General features: G+C 42.1%; 1 protein-coding gene and 1 non-coding gene across 2 annotated transcripts in view; both read left to right on the top strand.

The window, feature by feature from the left end:
• The window catches only part of astn1 (astrotactin 1), a 1,835,284-nt gene that overhangs the window by 122,020 nt on the left and 1,698,423 nt on the right, over positions 1 to 14,841 (top strand). The window lies entirely within an intron of this gene.
• Positions 13,965 to 14,067, top strand: LOC116978179. Its single transcript, XR_004413408.1, has one exon. It is a non-coding gene; the product is annotated as a U6 spliceosomal RNA (small nuclear RNA).

The following is a 14,841-nucleotide window of genomic DNA, read 5'->3' as shown; positions in this document are numbered from 1 at the left end:
TCAAAATTAAAAAATCTCTGGGGTGGCACAGTGGCGCAGCGGTAGAGTTGCTGCCTTTTAGCGCTGGAGACCCAGGTTCGATCCTGACTATGGGTGCTGTCTGTATGGAGTTTGTACTTCTTGTGACCGTGTGGGTTTTCTCCTGATGCTCCGGTATCCTCCCACACACTGGAGGCGTTCAGGTTTGTAAGTTAATTGGCTTCTGTAAATTGTAAGTTGTCTCTAGTGTGTAGGATGCTGCAAATGTACGGGAATCGCTGGTTGGCAGGGACTTGGTGTGTTGAAGGTCCTGTTTCACCTCTGTATCTCTAGTAAGTCTAAAGTAAATTCCGTTATTTGTTGACTAATTTCCATGTCAACCATAACAACATGTGTACTCTTTATAGCCTTCCTCCATTCACTGGACTTCACCGAGCTGAACAACAATGTTAGTTTTTGGTTAGTTTTTAGTTTTAGTTATAGTTTTCGAGATACAGTGTGGAAGCATGTCCTTCGGCCAACCGAGTCCACGCTAACTTGTGTTCACCTTTACTGTTGATCTATCCTACACACAAGGGACAATTTACAGAAGCCAATTAACCTATAAATTTCCACGTCTTTGGAATGTGGGAAGAAACTGGTGCACCCGAAAAAACCCCATACGTTCATAGGGAGAACATACAGTACAGTACATGTACAGACAGCAGCCATAGTCATGATTGAACCTGGGTCTCTGGCACTGTAAGGTAGCAACTCTTTCACTGCTAAATTTTCCAGTGAATAGCCCAGTATATAATGGTTGTTTGGTCAACATTAGGACCTGCAGAGTAGATTATCTGTGTTGATATTAATCTTCATCAATCCAATGCCATTTTTCCAGCAGATAATTATAGTTTATTTTACATAATGAGGGCATTATAGATTATTACATGACTAAAGTGCTGGATTAACTCAATGGTTCAGGCAGCATCTACGGAGAACATCAGAGATGCTGCCTTGACCCGCTGAGTTACTCCAGCACTATGTGTCGTATTTTGCAAACCAGCATCTGTAGCTCCTTGTTCCTTCAATGTTATGCTAAACATTGGTTGTTTCCTTTGCTAAATAGAAGAGGAAACATGCATTACTCGTCCTGAGGTGCCCTTGGAGAGATGAAATGAGCACCCACTGATATTGTTGATTTTTTTTCCTTCTCTCTGTAAAGGTATCTTGGGAGGCAAATTTACACCCAACTGTTTTTTCTGTTATTTTTCTATTGAACGTATAAATGCTCACACAAGGGACTGTGTGCTGATTTTTTTTTCAAAGACACCGAGTACTGGAGTAACTCTACAGGTTAGGCAGCATCTCTAGAGGACTTGGATAGGCGATGTTTTGAGTTGAGACCCTTCTTCACTTATCGTGGTGGAGGGTGAAAGCTGGAAGAGAGATGAGGGCAGGACAAAGCCAGGCGAGTGATAGGTGGATATAGATGAGGTGGGTGTGATTGGCAGGTGAGTGAACATAGGCCAGAGATGAAAAGACAAAAGGTTGTGAGATAAGGAGTGAAGACATGTGAAACGTGAAGCAAGAGGAAGGGATATAGGTGGAAGGGGACAGAGGGGGAAGGAGAAAGGGAGCAGGGATTGTGGGAGAAATGGGTGCGCATCCAGGTGTGGCACATGGAAGAGAAGGGAGATAAAGTGAGGAGGGTGTTTGTTGGTAGGTTACCTGAAATTGACGAATTCCATGTTCACACCGTTGGGTTGTAAAATATGAGGTGCTGTTCTTCCAGTTTGAGTGTGGCGTTTTACAAATGCTCTACGCTCTTCTAATCATTGGAATACATTTGAATATAACCTGTTGCTTTCTCTTACTTCATCGCTTATAGAAACAACAATGGAATTTCAGTGACACATTTTTTACCGCTGTGCCTCTGTGCCGTAAAACTTTCCAGTGACCAGCCGAATAAGTCTAGGTCGTCAGGTCAACAGTGCAACCTGTGGAGCAGATTGTCTATCTTGATATTGATCCTCATCACTCCAATGTAATTCCTCCAGCAGATAATTATAGCTTATTTTGCAGACCAAGGATTGTATAGATCTATACTTGATTAAGCTATTGATTTGCCTCCATATGTCGGTCTTAGATATCTTGTCCTGTCTATGCTATGTTAAAAATGACATTAGGTACTGGAGAAACTCAATGGGTCAGGCAGCATCTTTGGAGAACATCAGAGATATCAGAGAACATCCGAGTTACTCCAGCACAATTATTGTTGGTTTTTTTTGCAAACCAACAACTGCAGTTCCTTGTTTCTTCTTCTTTTTGAAAACCCTTTTTCTGCCACTTTAAAAAAAAAACTAACCTTGGTAAGAAAGAATCGGTGAGAAGTTCAGCAATGACTTCCATTTGTGGAAATCTAGCTGCTTTGTTCTAATGGACCCCTGCTAATCCTAGCAATTCTGCCTATGATAGATAGGAAATATTTAGAGGTATATTGGCCAAATGCAGGCAGGTGGGACTCGTGTAGATCAGGCATCCTGGTCAGTATGGGCAAGTTGGGCTGAAGGGCCTGTTTCCAATCTCTAGAACTCTACGACTCTAATTTCTTGTTCTCGCTGGCTGATTCTACTCACAGGTTAAAATTATTCAGTGAGAAAGAGAGGCCTCATCAATTATTCCAAGAGCCATGCCAATAGCCTGAGGTTTCTTCGACAGAGTGGATTATAAGTATTGGTCTGAATAATATTGCAATGTAATGAATTACTTTCCAACTCTGAAACTAGCGGCTTTAAAATTCTACGCCAGCTCATCACGTACTAACATACAGTTTCATCAAAAGTTAGAGGAAATTATCAGAGGTTACGAAGAGAAACCTCGTGAACAATTGTTTATGTGACTCCCCACCGTTGATTCCATCTACACTTCACACTGCTTCAAGAAAGCAGTCAATATATTCAAGGACTTTTTTCACCCCATATTTTCTCCCCATGTTTTGTGCTGCAAAGCTGAAAGAGTGTTTTCTGCACTCTGGTATTTTTCTTTATGTTCTGCTTGGTGTACTTATGCATTATTTGATTGTATTGATCAAGGGTTTGTGAAGAAGGCAGGAGAATGGGATTAGGAGAAAAAGATAGATCAGCCATGATTGAATGGCGGAGTAGAATTGATGGGCCGAATGGCCTAAAATCTGATTTGATTGGGTAACAAGCAAATAAAAGCATTTCAGTACATCTCGGTACACATTATTAATAATAACCTAATACCAATAGCAATGACCACTTAACACCATTGTTTTCTGAGTTTAATTATGGGCTTGTCCATCATCCAAACTCAAACACTTCAACTGAAGTTACAAATACATATGGAATGCATTGGAGACAGATTAAAAACCCTGGCCTCCTGAATGCTGAAGTGACATTACTCGCTTGACTGAAGTCGTTTAACCAAGGTATAAATTCAAAGCCTTCTCGGTCTATGCAGCTCAGTACCATGACAGCTGGGACATTAATGTAGATTTTTGTTGTGTATTTGTTAATCATTGTTCCTCAGCCTGTCATAAGTGCCTTGTGATCCTCACCAGTTACTTTTCAAGCAAGTCCTGGAATTAGCAACATCCTCTGGTGAGTGACACTCTGCTGGATGTTTTGCACTGAGGCTGTTGAATAATTTAGCTGTAAGCCATTTCCGATAAGTACAACAGGATGTAGAACCAGAACAATTTTTGAGATGAAATTGAATTCTGCTTTGTACATGTTATTGAGGTGACCTTACTGTGGAACCTTTAAAGTGACTGTTAATATCTTAAGAAAAAACAAGAACCCAGCCTGGAAAAGGACTAAACTCTTCCTTTTTCCCCCAGATCCCTTAGCAGTTTTCTTACCTGGAGGCAGAGGCTAATGCTGGACCATAGTTTTAAGCCAGTACTTAACCATTCCACACAAAAGAGGTTGGGCAATGAGTCCCAGCAGGCTTATTGAATAGACCCTTTTTTAAATTTCTCTGTTTCTCTCCCTTTCCTCTCTTTTGCTCTTTTTCCTGTTCTCTCTCTCTCTCTCTCTCTCTCTCTCTCCTTCCTTCCTTCCTTCCTTCCTTCCTTCCTTCCTTCCTTCCTTCCTTCCTTCCTTCCTCCCTCCCTCCCTCCCTCCCTCCCTCCCTCCCTCCCTCCCTCCCTCCCTCCCTTTCCTCTCTTCCTTCCTCTCTTCCTTCCTTCCTCTCTTCCTTCCTTCCTCTCCCTCCTCTCTTCCTTCCTCTCCTTCCTCTCTTCCTTCCTCTCCCTCCTCTCTTCCTTCCTTCCTCTCTCCCTCCTCTCTTCCTTCCTTCCTCTCTCCCTCCTCTCTTCCTTCCACTCCCTCCTCTCTTCCTCTCTTCCTCTCCCGCCTCTCTTTCCTCTCATTTCTTCCTTTCCTCCCTCTCTTTCCTCCCTTCCGTCCTCTTTTTTCCTTCATTCCTTTCCTTTTTTTTCTTTCCTTCCTCCCTTCCCTCCTCTCTTTCCTTTCTTCTTTACTCTCTTTCCTTCATTGCTTTTGTTTCCTCATAATGTTCCAGTTTAAGTTAGAAAGACCAATGGGAAGTTTATGGGACACAAATATAGTGATGATTTGTACATGATGTACTCAGAGATGTGGCTCGATACCCCAGTGTTTTTCGTGCTCTGGCTACTTAAGTACAATAAGTTGATAAATGCAATGTGACAGATTGTCATTTGCAATGCAATGTGACAGATTGTCATTTGCAACCATTAAATTTAAAATTATACGTGCACTTTGATAGTAACATGGCTGGGAATACAACCGTGGTTTAAGTTCTGAGGTCTGCTATTGCAATTTGATTTAAACTTTAGTAATGATGCAGTAACCCATGTCTGTCTGAGGCAGAACCTGACTACAATAACTGCACTAACCTTTAAGCTGTAAATTGGCAGATAAATGTGTGTATGTGTGTGAATGTGTGCATCCGTGTGCGTGTAAATGTGTGAAAGAGAGGGAGAGAGAGAGAGAGGGAGAGAGGGAGAGAGAGAGAGAGAGAGAAAGGGAGAAAGGAAAAAAGGGTATCAGACAATATGTTATACTAATTACTCACAATACAAAGGGAAATATTGTGATTAGCATTCACTTTAAACTGCCCTCTAACTCTGACCCTTTTAAATGTAATACATTGGAATGATTTGGAATGGTATTCTGAAGATGAGCTAAAAAAGACGAAATGCATCTCCAACAATTCACCTATGACACCAAGTGGACCACATTCCAGGCTAACTCCCTGAGCTCCTCCTGAGCCATGTGGTAGAAAGCACTAATCTTATTTTCCAATTTGAGTGGATACCCTCTGAAGTCATTTGATAAAGAAGATGGGGATCAGTAATGTTTGTTTTCTTGCAATCTCCTAGAGTGATGCTCTGACCATCTGTGAGCTAACTGCAAACGACTTTCATAAAGAGCAATAATGTAGCAAATGCATTTTCCAATGCCTTGGTCGCCTTTCTGCAAATCCATTCACGAGGGGAAGGTGGACCTTGTTAAGTTTGATTCAAGACCTGACCACAACGTCTGCCCTGTTTAAATTCTCTAGCACGTTTCTGCAGGTAAATTTATTTTTTGGGAAGGAGATTGACTCAGTTGTCAATAGCTCTTAAGATACATCTCGCTCATACTGTTAAATTTTGGCTGAACAGACCTGGCTTGAAGCCACTGAATTAACATTGTGATAATGCCTCATCTTGTCCTGTTGACGTTGAGAAAGTCAACGCCTCGCCTTCCCAACAAGATGGAGTGTGGAAGATCTCAGAGAGAAGGATCTCATATGTACAGCATATACAGTGCCCTCCATAATGTTTGGGACAAAGACCCATCATTTATTTATTTGCCTCTGTACTCCACAATTTGAGATTTGTAATAGAAAATAAAATTCACATTTGGTTATAGTGCACAATGTCAGATTTTAATAAAAGCCATTTTTACACATTTTGGCTTCACCATGGAGAAATTACTGCAGTGTTTATACATAGTCCCCCACTTCAAGACACCATAATGTTTGGGACACAGGAATGTAATGTAAAGGAAAGTGATCATGTTTAGTATTTTGTTGCATATCCTTTGCATGCAATGACTGCTTGAAGTCTTTTCAAAAAGGGGGATGGCATATCACAAGCGCAAAGCTTAAAGACCAGGGTCCACCGCCCGCTTAAGGGCCCTGGAAGCTCTGTGGTTTTAGATGCCCTCTGGTGCATTCGAGAGCCATCCTTACCAACTGCATCACAGTGTGGTATGGCAACTGCTCTGTCTCCGACCGGAAAGCACTGCAGAGGGTGGTGAAAATTGCCCAACACATCACCGGTTCCTCGCTCCCCTCCATTGAGTCTGTCCAAAGCAAGCGTTGTCTGCGGAGGGCGCTCAGCATCGCCAAGGACTGCTCTCACCCCAACCATGGACTGTTTACCCTCCTACCATCCGGGAGGCGCTAAAGGTCTCTCCGTTGCCGGACCAGCAGGTCCAGGAACAGCTTCTTCCCTGCGGCTGTCACACTACTCAACAATGTACCTCGGTGACTGCCAATCACACCCCCCCCGGACACTCCTCCCACAGGAAAAACACTATGTCTGTATACATGTAAATAGATTTATTTATTGAAATTATATTCTATGTCGCTCTTCCAGGGAGATGCTAACTGCATTTCGTTGTCTCTGTACTGTACACTGACAATGACAATTAAAGTTGAATCTGAATCTGATTCTGAGCCTTATTTTGGAGCATTTTTGCACCATATTTATGACCAATATTTCAGAAATAATTTTGGTGAGTCAAGAGTAATGAGTGGTTGGAATGGGATGATTGGGATCATTGTTGTATACATTTTTTTAAATCAAGAATTGAAGCTGTTTTAATAATCAAATTGTACTGTAAAATGTTATGCAAAATGTTATAAAGGAGCATGCAAACACTGCAAATAAAATACTATAAATTTTTGCAGTAAATGAAACCTTTCTTTTGAAAATGTTTTGTGTGTTGATTTGATTGCCTGTTACTGTTCGACTGTGTTAGTGTGTGCACATTAAAAATATGATGCAAAATAAAAGTCGTAAACTATGGAATACATATTTTTCAGTATTGTTATCAAGGAAAAGAAAGCAGTTCCAATTGTTTGATATTATTCATATAGAGGAGAAAATATAATTGCTCTAAAACCTACCTTAATTTTGCAATCTCACTAAAGATAATCCCCCTTTCCTTCTCCCCTCCTCCTTCCCCCTCTTTCTCCCTCCACCTCTCTCTTCCTCCCCATCTCTCTCCCTCCTCTCCCCCTTACCCTCTATCTCTCCCCCTCCCCTCCCTCTCTCTCCCCCCCTCTGTCTCAACCCTCTTTTCCCCCTCTCTCGCCCTCCCTCCCTCCCCCTCTCTCTCCCTCCCACGCAGCGAGGCTCCGACTCCGCAGAACAGACACCCCCCCCCCCCCCCCGGCCCGGAGAAATGGGCAATATTGCACTACTTACCTGCAGTAGACACCTAGGATCTTTTGTACACACGAGGCATCGAGGTGGTTATGAGGAGTGCAAATGGAGATCTGACCCGCGCGTGCCCACTGCGCACGCGCGGAGAGACTGCATCGTTTTGCGTCGCTACTGCGTCACAGGCTTCTCCCAACTGCGCAGGCGCGGATGGTCGCAATTTTTTCCCCCAAAACGTCCAGCGGGCCGGAACCAGAATTTCAGGTAATTTCCGTCAAAGTGAAAACGCTGATTGCGCTCCAATTTATTTTTCTCTGGATTTTTTTTACTCTGGGGGAAAAACACCATGGCTGGAGGCCCCCTAGATTTTGAGGCCCTAGGCTTCAGGCTATGAATCCAATTGGTAAATCTGGCCCTGCCAATCTCTAGGCCATAAGCTAATGAGCTAAGCTTGTGAAGCTTATACATAAATCCGACCCTGTCTGCCAGGCCTGTATTTCAGCCATCTTTAGCTTATGCTTGTTTTGAGGGCTAGTCCCCTTCAGTTGGCTCTTCAAAGGCATGCTTAATTGGGTTCAGATCGGGTGATTGACTTGGCCACTCAAAAAACTCCTTTGTTGCTTCAGCAGTATACAAATACAAACAATACAAATACAAATTGCTTTAGGTAGACAAAATTGCTGGAGAAGCTCAGCGGGTGCGGCAGCATCTATGGAGTGATGGAAATAGGCAATGTTTCGGGCCGAAACCCTTCTTCAGACTGATGCAGGGTGGGGGGAAGAAGAAAGGAAGGGGAGGAGCCAGAGGGCTGAGGGAGAGCTGAGAAGGGGAGGAGACAGCAAGGGCTACCGGAAATTGGAGAAGTCAATGTTCAGGCCACTGGGATGCAGACTGCCCAAGTGGAATATGAGGTGCTGCTCTTCCAGTTTCCGGTGGTGCTCACTCTAGCAATGGAGGAGGCCTAGGACAGAAAGGTCGGATTCGGAATGGGAGGGGGAGTTGAAGTGCTGAGCTACAGGGAGATCAGGTTGGTAAATGCGAACCGAGCGGAGGTGTTCGGCGAAACGATCGCCAAGCCTACGCTTGGTCTCACCGATGTAGATCAGCTGACATCTAGAGCAGCAGTTGCAATAGATGAGGTTGGAGGAGGTGCAGGTAAATCTCTGTCGCACCTGGAACAACTGCTTGGGTCCTTGAATGGAGTCGAGGGGGAAGGTAAAGCGACACGTGTAGCATCTCTTGCGGTTGCAAGGGAAATTGCCGGGGAGGGGGTGGTGTGGGTGGGAAGGGAAAATCTGACAATGTGCACTTTAACCACATGTGATTATTTTCTATTACAAATCTCAATTGTGGAGTACAGAGGCAAATAACTAAATGATGGGTCTTTGTCCCAAACATAATGGAGGGCACTGTATTCCAACAGCTACAGTTACAAAAAAATAACAGAAATGAAAGAGAGGAAGATGAGAGGGAGAAAGTAGGAGTGGGTTTTGGTGAAGGGAGCATCACCTAAGAACTCCAAATGATCTTAATTGTGTTTATTCTTGACTCAAACTGGAGCTAAATGTGACGTCTAGGGTTAGAACCCTTCTTTCAGAGATTGGTGTCATAAAGTCATAGTCATAGTCTCACAGCATGGAAACAGGCCCTTTGGCATAACTTGCCCACACCAGCCAACATGTCCCATCTTCACTAGTCCCACTAGCCTGTGTTTGGCCCATACCCCTCTGGACCTATCCTATCCATGTAAGACAGAAAAAGCTGGAGTAACTTAGCAGAAAAGGCAGCATCTCTGGAGAGAAGGAATGGGTGGCGTTTCACTTCTTCAGAAGGGTCTTGACCCGAAACGTCACCCATTCCTTCTCTCCAGAGATGCTGCCTGTCCCACTGAGTTACTCCAGCTTTTAGTGTCTATCTTCATTTTCAAACCAGCATCTCCAGTTCCTTCTTACACTATCCTATCCATGTACCTGTCTAAATGTTTATTAAATGTTGCGATAGTATCTGTCTCAACTACCTCTTCTGGCAGCTCGTTCCATACACCCACCACATTTGTGTGAAAAAGTTACCCCTCAGGTTCGTATTAAACCTCTCTCCCCTCACATTAACACCTTGGGATATCCCATCATTCATGAAATTTCACACATGTTAACTAACTTGTCACACACTAAATTGCCGATACTGAAACAAAAACTAATGCCTTCAAGGTATTTCTCCTCTGAGCTTCTTGATGACATTTCTCTTCCTAATTTACTTTGAGGTAACCAGTATCCTCTGTACACACACCATCAGTTTCACCAGGTGAATTTGCATGACTTTATTCTTTCAGATTGCTACTGATACTCTGCGTTGAATACTAAAGTAAGGAAAATGCCATTTGTCTCTCAGTTTCAATGTACATGACGTGAGGAATTGTTTGATGAGTTTTCCATGATATTCTCAGAAGGATTTATGTGAGTAGATCAAACATTTTTTGTGCACAGCCTGAAGCAATGTTATACTACATAGGAGTTGCAGATTCCTGATTGACTTTCATTGCAATTCTGTACGGTCAGAACTTAGGAGAGTGTCTTGTAGCTAACATTAGTTGGGAATACTGCAGCGGATCAGAGGTACCATTCTCATTTTAAATGAACTTGGGGAAATTGCTTATTTTGCTTCAGAATTAATGAGCGACCAACAAACTCCAAACGACAAGCTAGCCGCCAAATAGAATGAAATTCAACCCTTCAATGTTCCTCAGAAATCAAACCTCATATTCAAAAACAAAAATATGTAATTTTATCCATACAATTATGGAGCATGTCACTTTTAAGTACAAATGAGGGAATCTCAGGAACAGGGGTGGCACAGTGGCGCAGCGTAGAGGTGCGGCCTTACAGCGCCAGAGACCCGGATTCCATCCTGATGACGAGTGCTATCTGTAAGGAGTTTGTATGTTCTCCCTGTGATCGCGTGGGTTTTCTCCTGGTGCTCTGGTTTCCACACACATTCTAAAGACATATAGGGTTGTAGGTTAATTGGCATCTGTAAAATTGTTAGTTGTCCTTAATGTGTGGGATAGTGCTCATGTATGGGGTGATTTGATTAGTTTGATTAGTACAGGTGTCAGAGACGGCAGGAGAATGGGGTTAAGAGGGGAAGATAGATCAGCCATGATTGAATGGCTGAGTAGACGTGATGGGCCGAACGGCCTAATTATCCTGTCACATGACTTATGACCTTATGATCACTGGTCTGCATGGATTTGATGGACCGAAGGGCCTGTTTCCATGTTGTATCTCTAAAGTCTAAAGTCTAAAACAAAGTTGAAGCTAATTTGTTGAGCAAGGCTGGGTGGCTCAACCTTGTAAGTGTCACCTTGCTCTTCATGGAGAGATCCAGCTAGTCAAGAAGGGGAGGAGGTCCATGTTGTTAGCATGAGAAAATAGTCACCTTCAGAACGTGGCTCAAAGTCTATGAATCAGGGTACAATTAAGGTAAAGGGGAAAGTGAGAAATATTAGTGCTGAACATGAATATACAGCATAGGAAATTTATGCTGGTGGAACATCTACTTATAATAAAGGGCAAAAATAAGTGTTGCTTATCTTCCATATGACATTTACATTTTCCCAAAATATCTCAAAATGCATCACTTTAATTTGGAACTACATATGCATGTTATATAGGCAAATGTAACAAATAAATGTGAAATGTGAAATAAATTTAAGATATATGAAAGAATATTGTTGTTGCTTGTGTTGTTGCAAGGCATTTTAGTCGTCCTCCCATTAGTCCCACAAGATGTTTGATAAAGGAGAGCAGCAGCTTTGATAAACCACATGGATCATGTCTGTAGTCTAGGCACATTCAGGACTCTTAATCCTTTTTGCACCAGAGTATCTACTTCGGGAGGTTGTCGGCAAGGCCACAGGAATAATGAAGGACGAATCTCACTCCGGATACTTCCTTTTCTCCCTTCTCTCCCCAGGCAAGAATTACAGAAGTTTGATAATGCATACCTCCAGATTCAGGGACAGTTTCAACCCAGCTGTATCAGGCAACTGAACCATCCTACTACCAGCTAAAGAGGGGTCCTAACATACCACCTACCTCATTGGAGATGTTTGATCTTTAATTGGACTTTACTGGACTTTATTTTACAGTAAACGTTATTCCCTTTATCCTGTATCTGTACACTGTGGACGGCTCGATTGTAATCATGTATAGCCTTTTGTTTGACTGGATAGCACACAACATCTTCAGATAATTAATGCAATCCTCTAGATTAATAGTCCAGTAATGTAACTGGAGCATTTCATGCACACATCATAAATATCCATATAGAAACATTAATTTTCAATATTATTTTTCCGCTGACTGGTTAGCACGCAACAAAATAGCTTTTCACTGTACTTTGGTACACGTGACAATAAACTAAACTAAACTAAAACATAAGCTAAATCCTTTGCGCCATTACTTGTATGCTTTTGTAGGTCACCAGAATAAAATAAAGGGGGAGTGAATTAAGACAGACATGAGGAAAATCATTTTATGCAGTTGAACCAGACAATAGTCTGTCTGATCTGGACAGTCTGGGTGTAGGTTGGATGGTTCCTGGAGGAGTCTACAACAAACAATCCATCTCAGGATGCAGGCTTGAGAGGAGAGGCTTCTTCACATAATGCGGTGGTGAGCCGGTGGAATTCTCTGTGATTGAAACCTGGAGTGTGCTGCCTGCAGAAGCGGTGGATGCAGGTCCTGTTATGGCCTCCAGGAGCGAATTGGATAGCTTGTCAAGGACAAAGAGTCAGGGACTTGACTAAAGATTAGGAAGGAACTGCAGGTGCTGGTTTATACCAAAGATAGACACTAAATGCTGGTGTAATTCAACGAGTCAATCAGCATCCCCGAAGAAAAAGAATAGGTGACATTTCATGTTGGGAAGTATTAAGAAGGGTTCTGACCCTAAACGTCACCTATTCTTCTTCCCCAGAGAAGCTGCCTGACCCGCTGAGTTATTCCAGCATTTTATGTCTGACAAGTTAATGAATTGTCCAGGCAGAGATCAGAAGCAGACACGATGGGCTGAATGGTTTCCTTTTGTGCAGTAATCATTCCACTATCCTGTGCTTGCACACAGCTTTATACAAGGAATACAGTTCAACCAAAAATGGATAACATTCCTGATAGCTACAGTATCTAAAGGGCATAAGCCCACCTTCTTTAACTTTGTTCCATTAGTTACTCCTTTTAACTAGAAGGGAATGATTTTCATATGAACCAATATCATTGCTTCCAGTAGATACATCATTGTTCTTATATACAGTGTGAAGCTTTATCATAAGATCAGAAGATATTGGGGCAGAATTGGGACATTTGACCCATCATGACTGCTTCATCATTACATCATGGCTAATCTATTTTCCCTTCATAGAAACATAGAAAATAGGTGCATGAGAAGGCCATTCGGCCCTTCGAGCCTGCACCGCCATTCAATATGATCATGGCTGATCATCCAACTCAGTATCCTGTACCTGCCTTCTCTTCATCCCTTTAGCCACAAGAGCCACATCTAACTCCCTCTTAAATATAGCCAACAAACTGGCCTCAACTACCTTCTGTGGCAGAGAATTCCAGAGATTCACCACTCTCTGTGTGAAAAATGTTTTCCTCATCTCGGTCCTAAAAGATTCAAACCCCATTCTCCGACCATCTCTCTGTAATCTTACTAATCAAGAACCCATCAATCTCCGCTTTAAAATGAATTCCACAGATCAACCACCTTCTGGCTAAAGAAATTCCTCCTCAACTCTATTATAAAAGTATGTCCTTTTAATTTTGAGGCTGTGTCCTCTGGTCCTAGACTCCCACGAATTGAATCATCCTCTCCACATTCACTCTGTCTAAGCCCGTCATTGTTAGGTAGGCTTCAATAAGATATAGCTTTGATAGAAGGCACACTATATAAGAAGAAGAAGCAAGGGAATGTACTTGGTGTCTTGTTCAACAAAGAAGAATTTGCTTTGGACTCAGTGGATCAGAATGTTGCAGAAATCACTGAGTAAGATTCAGTCTGGATTATACATTGTAGGTACATGTAAGTGGAAGATATTCACTCCTCTTCCTTTCTAATGTATAATATAATTCATTGTTCCCTTGCAATGTATTCCTTTCCAAGATTCAGTTGGCAAAATCTCCAGGAAACTGCACTGAGCATTAACCATTCAGTAATTAGCTCTGATTATTCTAAAGTAATAATTGAATAACATTTATAACCCTTATTACATTTCTGATGCTTTATCATCGTACAATAATCATCCTTGCCTCTCAAAGCAATGGATCCGCCTACATTTAGAAGTTTAACTATTTAAATAGCTCAAACCAAAAGACAAATATTCCTATTTATGGACAAAATATATCATCGGCAGAAGTGAATTTGATTTAGCAGTCTATATCTCCCTGAGGCATATCCAGTGCCCTTCATGCATATATTGTCCCCAGTATAGATTGGATTTCATTACTTGGAGCCCCAAGTTGAACTTGCATTGATAGTGTTGCTGGTTTTATTATATTCTATCTGTTCAGCAGCACATACACTAAAATTGGAAAGTACAGAGAAGATTATCATGGCCTCTGTGGAAGGATAACAAGCAGATCTGTGAAATACATATTTATATTTATATATATATATATATATATATATATATATATATCATATATTTATATTTATATATATATATATATATATATATATATATTTATATCATATATTTATATATATATATATATGAACGCATAGACAATCAGGACGGCACAGTGGCGCAGGGGTAGAGTTGCTGCCTTACAGTGCCAGAGACCGGGGTTCAATCCTGACTATAGGTGCTGTTTGTACGGAGTTTGTATGTTCTCCCTGTGACCACGTGGGTTTCCACCGGGTGCTCCCGTTTCCTCCCACAATCCAAAGATGTGCAGGTTTGTAGGTTATTTGGCTTTGGTAAAAATTGTAAATTTTGCCAAGCGTTTATGATAGTGCAGGTGTAGTGGAGTGATCGCTGGTTGGCATGAACTCGGTGGGCAGAAGGGCCTGTTTCCACGCTGTATGTCCAAAGTCTAAAGATCACCACCGAGTTTCCAAATGTTTGAATGTTCATTGCTGCTCTCCCATCTGGCTGGTGACAGGAGCACCTGAAGCAATTTAAAGGGCTGTTTGCTGCATTGTTTGCAAGCTGCATCAGGGATGATTACGTTTTTGATGCACGGCAGAGCATTTTTTCAGTTGTGATTCAGATCTGGTGCCGAATGAGTCCTCTCTTCAAACTGCACGCAAGCCCACAGTGCCTCCCACATGGATAATGACATAGCCATTACTGCATTACACATGGCTTTCTGGTTCACATTTCTGAACATGCATGAACAATGGAACAAGATAATTGGGATAAGACAAAGGCCTGA

This window comes from Amblyraja radiata, chromosome 10, assembly GCF_010909765.2.
Source record: "Amblyraja radiata isolate CabotCenter1 chromosome 10, sAmbRad1.1.pri, whole genome shotgun sequence".
NCBI lineage: Eukaryota > Metazoa > Chordata > Chondrichthyes > Rajiformes > Rajidae > Amblyraja > Amblyraja radiata.
This window is presented reverse-complemented; position numbering and strand designations above follow the sequence as displayed.